Here is a 20755-nt window from a genome sequence, read left to right as displayed (position 1 = left end):
CAGTTTGATGACTTCGTATCTTCACAATACAATGTATTTTGTTTATTTTTGTTGGTTGAAATATTATTTTTTGAGTTTAAAGCATGGTGATATCCAAATTGTATCACTTTCTGTGACTTCATGACATAAGTTCAGTTTACTACGTGTATCATTGTCCATCCTCTGCTTGAACTTGAAATTGAAGTAGCAGATAGTGTTCTTAATTGTTTGAGTTAATTATGGTGTATATTATCCTCCATATGGCCTTTGCTGTTAGTTTATGTTTCTGATTTTGAACACCATACTTGCTTTAAATTCACATTTATTTCATCAGTTTTGCTGAGCAAGATCACCATGGTTTCTTTCATTCAATTTCTAAATTCATAGTCAAGCTTTGTCTTTGACTTGTTGCCTATAATTCAAGTTATTTTTCATGAGTTTCTTTCATTAAATTGTAAAGTTACTTTCTTTTTGTAAATTGTATATAGTGATGTGACTCTTATGCATTTTGTGCATACATTGATCTGATACCACATTTAGCTATGTCTCATTGACTCAATGGTTTGATTAAAGGTTAAAGGTTTGATGCTCTCCTTTTCTAGGTTCTTGTACTTTGCTCATGTATATCAGTCTCATCATTACTATAAAAAGAAAGTTGTTCAATTTTTTTGTTGTCATGCTTTTTGATATAATATTATGTTCATTACATTTTTGTATCAGTGAACACCTCTGTTAGTTGAATGAATTTTATATTCAGGCTTTTTGATTTGAATTGATCACAGTGAAAATGATTTATCTATGTTACTTTCATTTTGTATTTAATTGATATGACTTTTATGCATTTCATTGAACTGTCACCACATTCAGATTCAGCTAAATCTTCTTGACTAGATGCTTTTGTCTCTAGTGGTTTGATGCTCACCTTTTCTAGTTTCATGTGTTTTGCTCATCAGTCATATCATGATCATCAAAAGAAAGTTGTTAAATTACACAGGGTTCTTTTTTGTTGTTGTTGATACATTTTATTGTTCATCACAATTTAATAGCAGTATACACTTCCCTGGTTATGTGGTCTGAATGAATGTTCTATTGATTTGTTTTGATTTGATTACAGTGGAATTGATTTATTGGTTGTTCACTCTCAGATCCTTCAACAATACACTGCCCAGTTTGTTTTGAATTCTGCCAGCTGATTTATCATTGATTGTTGCTTGTATCATGTCAACTTCATGCATGATTGACTGATTCCATCTAATTTATGTTCATTGACTGAGCAGACACTCAGGTCTATATGTCCTTTTACGCTCTTTATGCTGGTAATTATACATTCTGCTGGCACTCACTTGACCTGTCTGCTTGAGTCAGTGACTTGTCCTTATTTCCTATTTTGTTGAACAGCACGATCATTAACTTCCCATATTTTTTCTTTGGGTACTAATGTTGTTCTCATGTTTTTCTCATGTTTATTTGGGTATCAATAGCTATTTTAATACTTTAAAGTAGTTGTGTTAAAAATTTTCATTTTATACATGCATGCTACCTCCGTTATATTATATTGGTATTTAACTTTCAGTGATAATCCATAATAATAGTAATTGTTTGGATATCAGTAACTACTGTTGTTCTACTTTTCATTTAACATTTATATATGTTTCTTTGTTATTATGGTACCCCTGTTTGCAATACAGTTTTCAATAAAAGCGCGGATGACCGAAGCGTTGTCATTCCGTGGAAACATTTTTGCTTCACTGTGCTACAAAGTAGTTCACTTTGGTTATGATCCCATCATCATCTCCTTTTGGTTTTGCATCCTAATTTAACCTTTGGAGTACAGTGCTGCAATCTCATCCCTTCCCCTCACTTCTTATTTTTTATGTTGTTTGCATATTGCCAAGTATATTGTGTATTTTCATTTAACATGCATACTTACCTTACAAAATTTTGTTTTAATCTGAATTATATTTTGTTTTGCAATACGATATGTTATTACCATCAATACACATACCAAAGTCGTGATTTGTCATTATAACTTAATCCAATGCTACTGGTGTCTTGTGTAATAAGCTCATAATTAGTTATTCTATGATTGGTTATCTTATTTTGCTTTTGTCATCTGAGCTGATTATAATCTAATATGGCACGTGTTATATAGGCCTTTATGTTGTTATTTTCTGAAGTCTGAAAGACATCATGTTAACTTTATAACTCAGTGACCTGGATTGGATTTTGAATGACCTCTTACAACTGAAATCAATTGCTCTCTGTTTATCATTTTTTATTTGTTGTTACTTATTTAATTTCCTGATACTTACTATACCCTTATATTGAGTTACCATACTCAAGTGTTTTAGTTCATTCTTGGTTAATTATTATTGTTTAAATTATAATTTGCTTGTCGGAGACAAAAAAGATGTCTCCACAAAATTTACTTTTTGTTGTACTTTAATATTGATTGGTGTTTTTATTTTTTTTTGTAACATTTTTGGTGAAACAATAGTATCTGTATATTTATATTTTTCTTATGACAAGTGCACACAATTCTTGTATTATTTGTTCCAACTGTGTTAATATAAATGATGTGAGTTCTTCTTGTATAATATGTAACTGCTTTGCGCATGATGTATGTATAAGAAGTGGTAGCCAAGGCTTTGCTTCAAATAATTGGAATTGTAGGGAATGTATCATTCGAGCAAGCTTCCCATTCAATCATTTCAATAATGATGATGACTTCAATAATGCTATTCAAGGCTTTGATTCAATTGGTGAACATGATCAAGTGGATATTGATATAACTAATAGTTTTGATCACCTCTGCTTTAATCCACTTCGTCAAGATGATGATTTTAATGCGGCTAGTTGTGATATAGATTATGTTTGTAAGTACTTTACATCTGACAGCTTTAACACAAATGTAAATAACAACTTGGTTAATAATGGTTTATCAATGTTCCAGTTGAACATCAATAGCATGAACAAAAATTTTGATGAATTGAAATCTCTATTGCAAGTATGTAAACATCGTTTCTCAATAATTGCTGTGACTGAAACATATTTTAAATGTACCCCACCTGAATACTATAAGCTTCCTGGGTATCAATTTGTTTATAAAAACAGAGAAGGTATGCTAAAGGCGGTGTAGGTATGTATGTGAGCAATGATATCAAATATAAGATCAGATCTGATTTAAATGAGATTCATTCATCATCATTTGAATCATTCTTTGTTGAAATTGACAATGAAAAGAGTAAGAACATCATTGTGGGAGTAATCTATAGACCACCAACATCAGGAAATAGTATTGAGTTTTTTTAACTCTGAGTTTGATTATGTTCTAAACAAACTCAGCTCAGCTGAAAACAAAATCAGCTATCTCTTGGGTGATTATAATATTGATTTGCTTAAAGAAAAGAGCAATAAACATATTAGTGATTACTTGAGTACAATCTATTCTTATGGTTTTTACCCAACAATTGATAAACCGACTCAGTATTACCAGAACATCTGCAACTATTATTGACAATATTATTACGAATAATTGTTGCCAATCACCAATCTGGAATCTTTGTAGTAGATATCAGTGATCATTTTCCCATTTTTACTAACACTAATATAAAAATAGATGGAAATAATGCTACACCTAGTAAAACTCAAACTGAATATAAAAGACAAGTTACGGATGATAATATAAATTTGTTATTAAAAAGACTTTCATTAGTTAATTGGAATGACGTTCTAACTGAAGAAGTGGATACAATGTATACTAATTTCATATCTAAATTCAATGACTTGTATGATGAATGCGTACCTAATAAAAAAATTAATCGTAAAAATAATCAAGAACCACATTCTCCATGGATAACAAAAGGACTCTTAAAATCAATTAACCATAAAAATAAATTGTATAAATCTTTTCTGAAACATCGCACGACTGCCAAGCAAGATCGGTATAAAATATACAGAAATAAATTAAATTCACTCCTCAGGAAAGCCAAAAAAAGTTACTTCACAAATAAACTAAATAAATACAGAAACAATATGAGGAACACCTGGAAAATACTTAAAAATATATTGAATAAAAACAAAAGTTCAAACTTCACCACCAAATTTCGTGATAATGATAAAGTATACACAGATCCAAATGACATTGCAAATGGCTTCAATAATTACTTTGTTAATATAGGTCCAAATTTGGCTTCATCAATTGAATGTATTCCAGGTATTGATTACTCGCATTATCTGTCAAAGAGTAAAATCAGTCATAACAACAGCATGTTTTTTACACCTATCACTGAGCACGAAATCCTAAAAATAATCAATGGATTGGACTCTAACAAAAGTCCAGGGTATGATGGACTTGGTTCATTTATAATAAAAAAAGTTGCTCCAGTGATAGTAAAACCACTTCAGATAATTTTTAACGAGTCTATTTGTACTGGTAAAATACCTGACAGTTTTAAAGTAGCGAAGGTAATTCCACTGTATAAGAAGGATGATAATGATTTGTTTTTGAATTATCGCCCAGTATCTGTTTTACCAATTTTCTCAAAGATTCTGGAACGTCTTGTATTTAACAGATGCATGTCATATTTAGATCACCATCGCATTTTATATAAACGTCAGTATGGTTTTAGAAAAAACCACAGCACATATATGGCAGTGATTGACTTGGTTAACAAAATTACTGAAGCTGTTGACAATGACAATTTTACAGCAGGTGTGTCTTTAGATTTATCAAAAGCATTTGATACTATAGACCATACAATATTGCTTGATAAACTCTATCACTATGGTTTTAGAGGTATTACACACAGATGGTTTGAAGATTATTTGAGTAATAGAAAACAATATGTTTATTATAATGGTGTTCCATCTCAACAGCAAAATCTTACTTGCGGTGTGCCTCAAGGTTCAATACTGGGTCCACTGCTTTTCATTATTTACGTTAACGATATTCACTTAATTACTGAGTCACTTGATGTGATTTCATTTGCTGATGACACCAATTTATTTTACTCTCACAATCAGTTTAATGTTATTGAGGAGGTCTTCAACAAAGAGCTTATTAATGTGAATAGATGGTTCCAGGTAAATAAATTATCTGTCAATGCTAAAAAACCAATTATATGTTACTCGGTACCAAGAAGAACACAAAACCCGAGTACAATTTGCAATTGTTTCTTGACTCTGACAGGCACTCAAGAACACCGCTTGAAAAAGTGCCAAGCACTAAGTTTCTAGGTCTACAAATTGACCAGAATATCACTTGGAAAGAACATATTGATAATATTGTAAAAACATGTTCAAGAAATGTCGGTATAATTAATAAATTAAAAAACTTCCTTCCACATGAGGCGTTATATACATTGTATTGCTCTTTGATATTACCGTATATCAATTATGGTATCTTAGCTTGGGGATGTGCATGTTCATCATACATAAATGATCTTTTAAAATTCAAAAGAGGGCACTTCGTATTATAAGTGCAAGTGATTATAGAAGTAGCACTAATCCCTTACTGATTAGGTATAATACTTTAAGTGTCAGGGATATGTATACATTTGAACTTGGTTTATTTATGTACAAACATGATAATGGACTTTTACCCAGTGTTTTTGATGATTTATTTGTAAAACAGTCTAAGATCCATGATTTAAATACCAGATATAAAGATCGTCTGAGGCTTCCATTTATCAAAAGAGCTTTCTGTGAAAAATCTATTAAATATGCAGCTACTAAGTTATGGAATAATGTTGATAACAGCATCAAAAGCTCATCATCGATTAATCAATTCCGCCATGTATTTAAAAAACATCTTATGCAAAGTTACTATTAATTCCTATTGAACCTGATTTATATGACTACATTGGATATTTATATTTTATATTACTTATTGTTGTGCATTTTCTTATTTACTATTGTTTACTGTTATTTTTCATGTATTTAGGTTAATTCATATCAAGATATGACAGCTTACTGTTGCTTCTTCATTGAAATGACAATCTGCTGCCATGTCAAATGATGAATTAACCAATCAAGGGATCACAGACTTTCAGGCCTCTTCATGGCCTTTCCTGTGATTCCTTCACTCTCACTTGTATTATGATTTTGTATGTATCCTATGTATTTTGCTATTTGATGAGTGAAAAATAAATGAATGAATGAATGAATGAATGAATGAATGAGTGTTATAGGTACCTGGTGGAGGCTTACCCAGCAAACAAACAGAAGCAAGTACCCGAATTTGAATGTGTTCCAATTATATAGGTGAATATAGGTTATCACTTTGGCAATGCATTCACATTGTGTATGTTACTGTTTTTGTTTCTGTTTTGTTAGGTTGGTAAAGAAACTGCCTAGTGACAAATTAGGCTATTCCAGTTGAACTCCATACACCCCATATGGAAGACATGACCTTAACTCTAACCGTACCCATGGTTTTCTCGCTATCGGAAGGGGAAGAAGAAACAAAAAAGGAGGGAAGACAAACAAAGAAGTCACCTGGTACCCCGGGATTCGAACCTCGGACCCCTTGCATATCATTCAGAAGATCGCCGACCTGTAGCCACAGACTTTACACTGGCCTGGCCAGCTATTCCCTGGGTATATATATGACTTCGGCTGATTGCATAATCGCATCACATGGAATGCATGCATGAACAGTGGTTTTAATAGTGAGCTTTATTGAGCTGTGGTTGGGTTAGGGTTATCATTCCATTCAGGTAACACCATTTGAAGGTCATGCATTCCATAGGGGTATGTAGATTTTAACTGGAAAAGCCCATTGTGATTTACGTTTCTAAGCGATACTAAGTAGTACATGTGTGGTGATATTTTTCAAGAAACTCATTCTCTGTACTACAGATAACTGTCTGTCAAGTATCCTCTTACATTGGGTGTATGTGATCTTAACAAGATCAGGGAAGATAGGTTCCCTGAATAGATATTCTTATTCAATGGGTGCATCTTGTAAAGAATTCACGTAATTTGATTGGTTTTCTGGTGTATAATATCTTACAATAGTTGATAGTGATATTAGTCAGGGCGCGTGCCGCCACGCAACGGCGGCACGCTTGTTGCTCCTCAATGATCGCGCGATAATGCGTTCGCGTAATACACGTGCGAGAACTAAGAACGCGGTTCAGCGGCTTAGATATTCGTAATGGTTTAATTTCGTTCATTTAAAACAATGGGGATGTCCTCACAAAAGTAACTTTATTTTTTCTGAAAAAATTACATTAAAACAGCACCGGCATCCACTACTCAAAATATTGGCCAGCCCATCCATTATGACACAATATTGGATAGGCAAAAGACAAAATCCTATCTTTTATTCTCTAACTAGTAGTACATGTGTGGTGATATTGTTTTTCAAGAAACTCATTCTCTGTACTACAGATAATTGTCTGTCAAGTATTCTGGTACAGTAGGCTGTGTGATCTTGTGATTTCCATTATTCTAATAGATATCATACTCTGTACTACAGTTAACTGTTGTCTGTCAAGTATCCTCTTACAATAGGCCTAATATGAGATCTTAAAGTCCCATTCAGTGATTCCAGGGCAAGTGTAAAAATATTAAAATTGTTTATCAATTGTAAAAAAATCGATGTGGATTGACACCACATTACTACCCAGTGGCGTAGCGTCATAGGGGGCACATGCCCCCCAATCGATCTGAAAATTTTAAAAATCCCATAGAAAAATTGCGAAAAACGGCTTATGCCCCCAATCAGATCCAGTGGCCTCCAATCAATGTCGGTGCCCCCCCCCCCATGTGATGACCCACACTACGTCACTGTAATACTACCTAGGTACGAACCACATTGTGTAATGTGAACACAGCCTTACACTGCTTTCAGCTGAACCACTAGCAGGCTATGTTAGCACATCTATCATGTCTATGACAATGACAAAGATACCAAAATCTGAATTTTGATAATTTTTACGATCGTCCAGATGAACAAATACTAAATGGCCTTTAACTAGACCAGGGAATATAGGTTCCCTGAATAGATACTAGTAGTACATTTTGCAGTGACATTGTTTTTCAAGAAACTCATTCTCTGTACTACAGTCAACTGTCTGTCAAGTATCCTGTTACAGTAGGCTGTGTGATCTTGTGATTTCAATTTCTAAGAGATACCATTCTCTGTACTACAGATAACTGTCTGTCAATTCTGTCAATTTATAAATATGGTAATAAAAAAGCACAATGTTTTAGAATTATTCGACTCTTACTCATGAATACTTAAGGTTAAAAAACATCATTTTAAAAAGAAATTTTAAGCACAAAATCAATCACACATTGCAAATTGAAGTTGTTTACAAAGATTTTGTCCTAGCTAAACTCTTCCATGATACAATCAGTCTCTGCGTCTGAATCTCTACAATCTATCCTATGCACCTCTCAAAGGCATGTAGAGGCATCATCACACAAGTCTGGATAAAATCACATTGTCCTTAAATTTCACTCTGGCAGCATTGCCAAAACCTTTTAGTACAATATGTGACCGTACACCACTATTCAGCCGTAAATTCTGCAAATTGTAATCTGAGTTACAGTGCAAAATGTGCATAAAGGCTCTATTCATAGGCACCTCAAGTTGATGCTACATGTATCTCATTTTTGGTAGTGCCAGTCAAACACCTTTTAAACCAATCATTATATCCTATTGTTGAAGAGGAAAAATAAGCTTCTACCTATGTATAGAATTCTTAAATAGCTCTAGTCTTTGTTTGCATTGGCTAATCCTGTTCAAGTGGTGGGATACAAAGCATTGTATTTTTTATTTAGGTATTGTGATGTGCCCTGAGTAATTTGATTAAATTAAATTATTTAACTTTGTTTACAAGCTGAAAGTATGTCATGAGATGGGAAAACCCCTTGTACGTGCAAGATAATGATGTGGAAAGTCGTTTTGGAATTCCCCCAAATTATTGTAAACAAAGTCAGAGCTATGTTTGGAACTTGGAAAGCCCCAGTTCATTATTGCACCATCAGGAAAACCCCCAGGAAGTGATGTAATGTGAATGTGTATAATTAATCTTGGGAAATCCCAAGATTGCAGCAATGTTGTGAAAATGTGATTGAAGTAATGGTTTATTAATAGATGATGGTTTTTTTTTGCATGAGTACTGATATAAAAAGCTGGAGGCTTTTGTTGGGACTTTACAGAATGCCATGGGAGATTGAGATATTCCACATGTGTGTGATGGTCTTTGTGCTTCTAAAAGAAGTACATTTTAACCAGTTTATATAGCCAATAATTGAGCTAATTTTAATACAGCAACGAAGAAGACAGCGAGCACACAAAAGTGCTCTTCCTCATCAAAGGATTAAAAGTTCTTCTGTCAAATTGCTGGAGTTTGCTGGGTTTGTGAAGGCCACGCATCTGTCAAAAACATCAGAGCTGTGTTAAAGAAACCTGTTCCCTGGAGAAAGAGAGAATGGTGAAAGAAACACCATTTTTGGAGAAAGCAGCGCAAGGAGATACATTCGTGGAGAAAGCAGCGCGCGGAGATATATTTGTGGAGATAGCAGCGCAAAGGAGATTGGAGGAAGCATCATCATTTTCGTATGAGGATTTTATGTGCAAGGATTTATAAATGCAAGTGTACGATGGACTTCGCTGATTTTCGCAGAACAAGTGAATAAGGATATATTACATCAGTCGTCCAGAACATTGCAAGAACTCTAGAATCACCAACAAGAAGACCGCTGGTTAAGTACCGATATAATAAAACTGATTGTGTGATTTTATTGTAATTGTTGTTATATGTACCAAGCGTACTCTATTTTCAATTAAAGACTTAGATTTGTTAGCTTAAAATCAAACAGTGTATTTGTGTTGTGCATTCGTGTGAGTTCGGGAAAAAGGTGATTTTGGCCTTGAGTCAAGTACGACTCGTAACAAAAATTGGGGGCTTGTCCGGGAAAATACACTGTAAAAAAGTTGACATTAATATACTGAGTCTTAAAAGTGAAAGTACAGTATGGCAGAGTTCAAAGCAGAAGAGTTTCTTGAAACTATAAATTGGGAGAAGTTTGATGAGTTGAAGAAGCCTGATTTATTAGCATTTGCTAAACATTATGACTTGAAAGTAAAGCAAGCTACAAGAAAGCAAATAATCAAAAATGCCTTGATTGATGTTTTGGTCGGGAAGATATTTTGATGATTCCTATTTGGAAGAGAAACGTGCAGTAGAAACTGAAATTGGAGGGATTCGCATTTAAATTGAAAGAGCTGGAAATTCAATTAGAAATGAAGAAAATGGAAATGGACCAAAAGAAAATAGAAATGGACCAAAAAGAAAAACTGGAAATGATCAAGTTAGAGAATGAAAATAAAGAAAAACAACAGAAACTAGAAATGGAAGACAAAGCACGCCATGAAAAGATGGCGCTTGAACACCAAAAGATCGGAAATGGAAGAAAAGGAAAAACTAGCTAAGATGCAAATGGAAGCACATTTGAAAGAAAAAGAAATTGAGTTTGAACAAGAGAAGTTAGCAAAACTAGGTGACAAATACTCATCAAGTTTCTCCTCAAAGTCAAAGTCAGGGTTTGATGTTACAAAGTATGTAAAGCTTGTGCCTAAATTCAAAGAGAAAGAAGTTGACGAGTACTTTCAACATTTTGAAAAGGTAGCTACAAATTTGAAATGGCCTCCAGAGCATTGGACCCTACTTTTACAAAGTAGTTTTGTGGGGAAGGCCAGGGAGACTTACTCAGCTCTACCAATAGAGAAGTGTAATGATTATGAAGAAGTTAAACAGGCAGTTCTCAAGGCCTATGAACTGGTGCCTGAAGCATACAGACAAAAGTTCAGAGATTCAAGAAAGCAAGCAGATCAAACCCATGTAGAATTTGCTAGAGTAAAAGAACAAATGTTTGACAGATGGCTTGGGTCAAAAGAAGTCAAAGATGATTTCGGCCAACTTAAGCAATTAGTTCTGATAGAAGAGTTCAAGAAATGTGTCCACGTTGACATTAAAACCCATTTGGATGAAAGCGCTAGCAAAATTAAAACGCTAAATGAGGCGGCGACAATGGCGGACGACTATGGCTTAACTCACAAATTGAATGGGAGTAGATTTGGTCATAACAGAAGTTATTCAAACAGGTTCAGCCATAATCAACCTAGAGCAAATCAGGGTGGTACACAAGAAGTGAAACCTCAGTCTAATTCACAGCATAGTGCTGGTGGTAGAGGGACCCCAGGAGTTCAGGTAACAGAGCAAAATTTGGAACTGAATTTAAAGCCAAAGTAACTTGTACTCATTGTAAGAGACCAGGGCATACGATGACCCAGTGTTATTTCTTAAAAGGCAGACAAGATGCACAAAAACAGCAGCAAACTGCTAGTAATACTGTGGGATGTGCAGTGTCACTTGAGTCAAAGAAAAAAGTCAGTCAAATCAAGAAACAAGAATTCCCACAAAAGGGAGGTGACACAGACAAGGTGTGTGAGGAATTTGAACCATTTGTGTTAGAGGGAGTAGTATCACTTGGTGATAATGGTAGTCCAAAGCCCATTAAGATTGTGCGAGATACGTGTTGTGCACGGTCTATGATTCTGGAAGGAACTTTGCCCTTTAATGAGGATAGTTCAGCAGGTAATGCTTTGATCCAGGGTATTGGGATGGAAATACTTAATGTACCTCTCCACAAAATTAACTTGAAATCTGACTTAGTTTCTGGTCCTGTAACCATAGGAGTTAGACATGAATTGCCAGTCAAGGGAGTGTCCATGTTGCTAGGAAATGATCTGGCAGGGGGGAAGGTTTTTCCTGACCCAATAGTCACAGATAAGCCCTGTTTGAAGGATGATAATAGTGAGGAAAAGGAGATATTTCCTGCATGTGCAGTGACACGGGCAATGAGTAAGAGGGCCTCTGTAGAAACAATTGAGGACAACCAAATTGATGACTTAGGCTACAATTTGGAAGACACATTTGTGTCAAAGTTGAATGAGAAAGAAGATAAACTTCCTTCTCCTGGGGATAAAAATACCCCTAAAAGTGACACAGCCTCTGAGCATGAACAAATTGGGGAAACCATGAAAGACCCATTAAGTCATGACAAGCTGATTCTGGAGCAACAAAATGACCCAGAACTCAAAGAGATCAATCAAAGGGCATTGACCCTAGAAGAAGCAGAACAAAATTCTGTCTGTTTTACAAACAAGATGGTGTGCTAATGAGAAAATGGCGCCTCTTGATGTTCCTGCCGATGAAGAGTGGAAAGTAGTGCACCAAATTGTGGTACCAAAAGTATACCACACTGAAGTTATTAACATAGCACATGATAGTCCCATGGCAGGGCATTTGGGTGTTAAGAAAACTCATGAAAGAATTCTGAGACATTTCTGGTGGCCCACTCTCAGAAAAGATGTTTCTGAATATTGCAAAACATGTCACATATGCCAAGTAGTAGGGAAGCCAAATCAGAAAATACCTCCTGCTCCATTGAAGCCAATTCCAGCCTTTGATGAACCATTTAGTAGGGTTATTATTGATTGTGTAGGCCCCTACCAAAGACTAAGTCAGGTAATCAGTACCTTCTGACAATTATGTGCGCGTCAACACGCTTTCCTGAAGCTATACCCTTGAGAAATATTAAAGCAGTGACCATAGTGAAAGCTTTAACCAAGTTCTTCACATTTGTGGGGCTCCCCAAGTCCATACAGTCAGACCAAGGATCAAACTTTACTTCTGGAGTATTTCAACAGGTCATGTATCAATTAGGTATAGAACAGTATACCTCAAGTGCTTACCATCCAGAATCACAAGGTGCACTAGAAAGGTTCCACCAAACGTTGAAAAACATGATCAGAACATACTGTTTGGAATTTCAGAGGGACTGGGATGAGGGAGTACACTTGTTATTGTTTGCTGCTAGGGAAGCTGTTCAGGAAACTTTGGGATTTAGTCCTTTTGAGTTAGTGTTTGGACACACAGTCGCGGGCCCTTAAAGTTGTTGAAAGAAAAGTGGCTCAATGAGAAATCAGATATCAATTTATTGGATTATGTCTCCAATTTTAAGCATAGGCTTAACAGAGTAACTGATATTGCCAAAGAAAACTTGAAACAGGGTCAGGCCAAAATGAAACAATGGTATGATAAACATGCCAAAGAGAGAGTGTTCAAACCAGGTGACAAAGTTCTAGTACTGTTTCCAATTCCAGGACACCCATTACAAGCCAGATATCATGGCCCATGTGAAGTAGAGTCAAAAGTGGGTGAAGTAGATTATATTATCAAGACTCCTGGTAGACGCAAGAGCAGGCAGTTATGCCACATAAATATGCTCAAAGAGTATGTTGAAAGAAGTGACAGTGGCATTCCAAAACCTGTGTGTACAGTAAAACATGCTGATAATGTAGACAAACATGCCGATGTAGACAAAATCGCCAATGTAGACAAGAGTAAAGATGACAATTCTGATGTCACATTTGACCAGGATAAAGAGCTGGAGCACAAAGAGTATAATGTAAAATTGAACAATTCTGATGTGCTCACTAATTTGGACTCAAAGTTAGGTCATCTTGCTCAAGATCAACAAAGTCAAATTGCAAATTTGATTCATAAATTTGACAATATATTTCCTGATACGCCAAGTAGAACAAATGCTGCATTTCATGATGTAGATGTTGGTGATACAAAACCAATCAAGCAGCATCCTTACAGAGTCAATCCATTGAAAATGGAACATCTCAAAAAATGAGATTAATTATATGCTAGACAATGATATCATAGAACCAAGTAGTAGTGAGTGGAGTTCACCATGCATTCTTGTTCCCAAGCCTGATGGTTCATACCGATTAGTGGCAGATATGAGAGCTGCAAATGTTCATTCAAAGACAGACTCGTACCCAATTCCAAGAATTGATGATTGCATAGACAAAATTGGAAATGCAAAATTTGTTAGCAAATTTGATCTTTTGAAAGGGTACTGGCAGGTTCCACTCACAGACTGTGCCAAAAGGATTTCTGCTTTTTGTACACCATTTGGTCTTTACCAATACAAAGTTATGCCATTCGGTTTGAAAAACGCCCCAGCAACATTTCAGAGAATGGTGAACCAAATTGTGGCAGACATAGAGGGATGTAGATGATTTGATTGTTTACAGTCAAACTTGGGAACAACACATGGAACAACTCCATCAATTGTTTGAGAAGCTGTCTGAAGTACAGTTGACAGTCAATCTGGTAAAAAGTGAGTTTTGCCATGCCACAGTCACATACTTAGGATATGTTGTAGGTCAAGGTCAGGTGAAACCTATCAAAGCCAAAGTTGAAGCAATTGAGCAATACCCCACACCTGTAAACAAGAAGGCACTCATGAGATTTCTAGGAATGGTTGGCTATTATAGAAAGTTTTGTCCAAACTTTTCAGAGATAGCAAGTCCTTTGACTGATTTGTTGAAGAAAGATGCAAAATTCATTTGGTCAGAACAGTGTGAAAACGCTTTTCACAAAGTCAAATCAATACTCATGAGTTCACCAGTACTTACTGCACCTGATTTTCAGAAGCAGTTCAAGTTGACTGTTGATGCCAGTGACATAGGCTGTGGAGGTGTTGTGATGCAAGAGGGTGAAGATCAAATAGATCACCCCATTTGTTACTTTTCAAGGAAGTTCAACAAGCACCAGAGAAATTACTCCACAATTGAGAAGGAGTGTCTAGCATTGCTATTAGCATTGCTACATTTTGATGTGTATTTGGGTACCACAGTATACCCTGTGCTTGTTTTCACAGATCACAATCCCCTCACCTTCATCAACAGGATGAAGAACAAAAACCAAAGACTGGTGAGGTGGAGTTTGACCTTGCAAGAGTACAATCTGGACATCAAACATATTAAGGGAAAAGACAATGTGATGGCTGATGCCCTGTCCAGAATTGCATAAAAACTGATAAACAAAAAATTCCTTTAAAAGGGAAGTTGTGTGTGACAAGTAGTCACTGTGTATGATGAGTTAAATACTCAAAGTTAATAGTATGTTGAAGTTGATGTAAAAGAAGAAAACATTTAAGAAAGTTTTCATTACATTCGAACTTTCTTCCTTTAAGGGGGAGGGTGTGATGTGCCCTGAGTAATTTGATTAAATTAAATTATTTAACTTTGTTTACAAGCTGAAAGTATGTCATGAGATGGGAAAACCCCTGGTACGTGCAAGATAATGATGTGGAAAGTCGTTTTGGAATTCCCCAAATTATTGTAAACAAAGTCAGAGCTATGTTTGGAACTTGGAAAGCCCCAGTTCATTATTGCACCATCAGGAAAACCCCCAGGAAGTGATGTAATGTGAATGTGTATAATTAATCTTGGGAAATCCCAAGATTGCAGCAATGTTGTGAAAATGTGATTGAAGTAATGGTTTATTAATAGATGATGGTTTTTTTTTGCATGAGTACTGATATAAAAAGCTGGAGGCTTTTGTTGGGTGTTTACAGAATGCCATGGGAGATTGAGATATTCCACATGTGTGTGATGGTCTTTGTGCTTCTAAAAGAAGTACATTTTAACCAGTTTATATAGCCAATAATTGAGCTAATTTTAATACAGCAACGAAGAAGACAGCGAGCACACAAAAGTGCTCTTCCTCATCAAAGGATTAAAAGTTCTTCTGTCAAATTTGCTGGGTTTGTGAAGGCCACGCATCTGTCAAAAACAGCGGAGCCGTGTTAAAGAAACCTGTTCCCTGGAGAAAGAGAGAATGGTGAAAGAAACACCATTTTTGGAGAAAGCAGCGCAAGGAGATACATTCGTGGAGAAAGCAGCGCACGGAGATATATTTGTGGAGATAGCAGCGCAAAGGAGATTGGAGGAAGCATCATCATTTTCGTATGAGGATTTTATGTGCAAGGATTTATAACTGCAAGTGTATGATGGACTTCGCTGATTTTTCGCAGAACAAGTGAATAAGGATATATTACATCAGTCGTCCAGAACATTGCAAGAACTCTAGAATCACCAACAAGAAGACCGCTGGTTAAGTACCGATATAATAAAACTGATTGTGTGATTTTATTGTAATTGTTGTTATATGTACCAAGCGTACTCTATTTTCAATTAAAGACTTAGATTTGTTAGCTTAAAATCAAACAGTGTATTTGTGTTGTGCATTCGTGTGAGTTCGGGAAAAAGGTGATTTTGGCCTTGAGTCAAGTACGACTCGTAACAGTATGTATTAACAATGAGAGGACATTCCTGGACCTTGTTGGCTTGAGGATGATTTGAAGTGACCGCCAATTATGACTGTTTGATATTTATTAACAGCAATGTGGAAAAAGAGACATATCTAGCACCAAAATAAGGTACCTTTTTTGAAGGAGCAAATTTCAACAACCCATAACTCCACTTCTGGATATCATTTGGAGTCAAATAATATCATTTTAAAGCTTATGATATAGGCTATATTTTCTAAACACAAAATAAAACAAATTTCAACACACACAAAAATGGTGAATTCTTTGCAAATTTCCATTCTTATTGGTGATTAAAATGAAGATATCATATAATTGACCAATCAGAGGCAATGTTAGATCGAAAGGTAGTGCTCAGGGGTTAAAACTGTCCTCAAAAATGAACCAAAACTAGCCCAATCTGACATTTAAATCATGACACAGGCAACACCATCACTGAGATGCAAGATATACAACTAAGATCTGACTGAAAGTCTATAATATCACTACTCTAGAGTTTTTAGCATAGGTCAGTCAGTGACATCAATATGTTGAGGCAGCTGTTTCACACATGGGTGTCAGCGCTTTGATGCGGCACCCGCTGAAATCCGCACCCTTTACATGCAAACAGCAGTATTCCCAAAAATATCTTGCACACAGTGCACATAGGGAGGGGGAGGGGGGTGAGGGTGCTAATTAACCCCCACAGAAATTTTCAGGGATAAAATTGGCACGGCAAAGAGCAAAATGTGTCATTATAATGACTAAAAATGGGACGACAATTTGAAAAAACACACAAAAATGTGACAAATGTGGACAGACTTTTAACACAGTTGTTTGATTGGCATATAGAACTGTATTCATTTTTAAGCAAAGTTGACCACTGATGGCGCTATGTATCTTAAATCTTGCTTGCATCTTTACAAGGAGTAGACACTTGTATGGCATTAAAACATCACAAAAATGAGTAACATATAGCAAAGACATTTTCTGACTACTTTTTATCACAAAATGAAAGGAATAACTCATATTATTGGGCTAAATTCAATGTAGCAAATACAGCATCAGCATCAACATCAGCTATCATTGATTTACATGTACAGCCCTATTCCCAGTAAAAGTGGCACAATTGTGATTTTACCCTTTCGTTGTTAACCAAACATATCTCGAGATTAAAAAGAGCAAATTGAACAGAACAAACCGCAGTATTTGAGAGCTATGACTGTGCCCTTGACGTTGATGTAAGCATCATGTCACAACGGTATTTTCTAATTGCCAAAGAGGGCGCTTTTCACTTGCACAATTTTTTTTGAGACAGGCTGTAGTGTCCTCAATTTGTCCACAAGTACACAGTTTATAGAATAAAAATTACCACAAAAAGGCAGAAAAAGATGATGAATTTGATAAAGCAAGAGAAATTCTAAGTTAAACATAGCTAAAAATATATGTTTATATTAGTGTGATAACTGTTGGTATTGTAAGGTTTATACCCACCACCCCTCCACCCAAAAAACAAAACAAAAAACAAAAACACAGAAACCTGGCAAGTTGTGCAGATTTCCAAAAATTAACACTAAATTCAACTTGGCATACAGGAATAATCTTCCTGCATGAAATTGAGAAGGCATTTTGAATAAACTTCTGTTTAAAACCCTAGTTTGTATAATTTTCTATTATTCAAAATTGTTTTCAAAAACATAATTTTATTATCTTTTGTAGCAAAATTCGCTGAAATAGGGCTAAAACTAATGCATTTCATTGGCTTAGGAAGATTTCCAACATGGGGGGCTGAAAGTTGAAAAAAATTTGTGGTCCACACTGGGGGTGCGGGAGGGGAGTCCCCCTCTCGCAGTCAGAAGATTTTGCAAAATATAGGTCACAAAGACTCATTTTCCGTCTATTTTATCACAATTTTTTAACTTCACCTAGGATTATTGAGGGGGCTGAGCCCCTCCAAGCCCCCCAGTTCCTAAGCCTATGCATGATTTCCACTCAAGCATTTGGAGCCAAACGGTCAAACATTTTTAGGATTCAGGATGATAGTTCAAAATCACCCAATTGGGCTCCCAAATCACCGGTGTGGCAACCCTGTCAGCAACACCATCTTAGTGACAACCAAATTTATCTGTCATCAGTTAGTTACTTCACACAGTATCTTTGCCCTATGCAATTGAAATACAAGTAATGTGTAGATAAGCCAGGTCGCTGGGTGACATAGATACAGTTCTATTCAGGATGAACCTTTTGAATTTGAATGGTTTGCAAATGCTGCTTTCAGCCATTTTGATCTATTTTGTAATGATGATACTGCCCTACTTGTGCTCTACAAAAGACAAGTTTATATGCAAAATGCAATATTATATCCAATGGTTGCCTTGTGTATTTGAGTATTAATATTACTACGGTATTTGATGCATTGAGATACTTTGTAATTGCTAATTAAGGGCTGGGGTATGAACGTTTGGACAGTATTTATTTTGGGACATCAGAGCACATCAGGCATATCGAATTGCATTCTGAATACGAAGAATGTCATTCTGATATCAAATAATTTTGATTTTTGAAATTCGCAATTTAATACACATTTTATGGCAAATCATTAAAATTGATATTTTTGATATTTAACAGTACTTGAAGTAAACTTTATAAATCTGATGATTTATACTTAAAGTGTATGTAGGTGGGATGAAAAGCCGACGATCAATTGAAAACTTTGACCTTTCAGTATTGAAGATATGGATTTTTTTCCCAAAACACCAAAAAAAATTAGGTCTTTTGGGGAAAAAAATCCATATCTTCAATATGAAAGGTCAAAATTTTCAATTGACCGTCGGCTTTTCCTCCCTGCTACATACACTTTAAGAATATATCATTAGATTTATATAATTTACCGAGGACTGTTATATATCAAAATTTTGAAAAATATCAAATTTTATAATTTGTCATAAAATTTGTATTATATTGTGATTTTCAAAAATGAAAATTATTTGATATCAGAAAGACATGCTTCAGATTCAGAATGCAATCGATAGGTTCGAGGTGCTCTCATGTCCCACAAAAAATACTGTCGAAACGCAATAAACGCTCATTTTAGATCCCTTAAGGTGCATTAATTAATAAGATTGAGTATTGAAAATTGCAGGGCGGCACCACAGGGGGCGGGGGGGGCAATTGCTCCCCTATGATTTGAAAAAAAAAAAGTAAAAGGAAGGAAAAGAGAAAGAGAAGAAGGAGAGAAAAGGGCATATTAAAAAACCTTTAGTAACATTTCACAATCAGTGAATCCACGACAGACTTGGCCATTCAAAACGCAACAGAAAACTGGCCAAATTTTTCTTTAAATCGCCGTCAATTTCGAACTAGTGAACTCAGAATTCTGTTCCCACGTTTATATTACCTCGAGATATTCCTTAAGCCTAAAATTATTTTTTTTGAAGCTGTAGGTGCTTCCATGAACCCGTCTGAATTTTTTTTGACCCAAAAATGCTCACAAATTGGATTCTTGTATGCACACACCCAGCAGGGCTGTCAACTTTTTGGAATTGCTTGGCGTGAGACAGAGGCACCTACCGGGATTTGCCGACTCCCAATGTTTTTTTTGAACCATGATTATTTGAGCCACGGCTCTCGAGAATGTGAAAAGCGGAGGGGGGGGGTAGGAACAACAAATTATTGATGACGATGCGTGAGATTTTACTCATTTTCCAGCTTTTTGGGTGAGATTTACTACATAGGCGTGAGATTATATTACCTTGGCGTGAGACCGTGAGAAAGTGGCCCAATGCGTGAGACTCACGGCCAATGCGTGATAGTTGACAGCCCTGACACCCAGTGTATGGACCTGCTAAATATGAAATAACACTATAAATAACAATATTGATTTAAAAAGATTACAAAGGGCAGCAATGACATGTTTGCGCTTCAACCTTTTCAAATACAACATCCAACCCTGCCAATTATAGCCTGCTAGGTGAGTCCAGTATACTTGTAGTCAAATCAACCATTTTGGTCATTTTGCAAGGTTTTCTGTCTTTCAATTTATTTACTTATTTATTGTTTTTTAACTTTTTAATTATTTAATTAGAATTGAATTGATTGCTTCTAAGACTTGTTAAATAACTTAAAAGAGTGTGTATTTATCAATATTACATCATTCATGAATAATTCAATTTTGCTCAAACCGGTGCATATAACTAATATTGCACTTACCCTCCAAGTTGTTCTTGCCCGGGGGCAGGGGGGGGGGGGATACTCACATAGTAAAGGCATACAGGGATGTGCCACCCAAATGGGTAGGTTTTCCATGAAAAATCCTTAGACATGGGTCTCCTTTTTAAATTTTCCACAAAAGTCCCATTTGTGAGCATAGCGAGCGAAAAAATAGGGTTTTTATGCCTTTTTGGTCCTTATTTTCTGAAAATCCTTAGATATGGGTCCAAATTTTCTGAAAATCCTTAGATATGGGTCCCTATTTTCGGTAAAATTACCCTTGGAAATGGGTAAGGGTTCGAAAGCTCGGGCTGCACACCCCTGTAAAAAATTATCCAAGTACCCCCCAGGTTCTTGCACCCTTATCATTCCTTTT

This window comes from Amphiura filiformis, chromosome 13, assembly GCF_039555335.1.
Source record: "Amphiura filiformis chromosome 13, Afil_fr2py, whole genome shotgun sequence".
Classification (NCBI taxonomy): Eukaryota; Metazoa; Echinodermata; class Ophiuroidea; order Amphilepidida; family Amphiuridae; genus Amphiura; species Amphiura filiformis.
Note: the sequence above shows the minus strand (reverse complement) of the source record.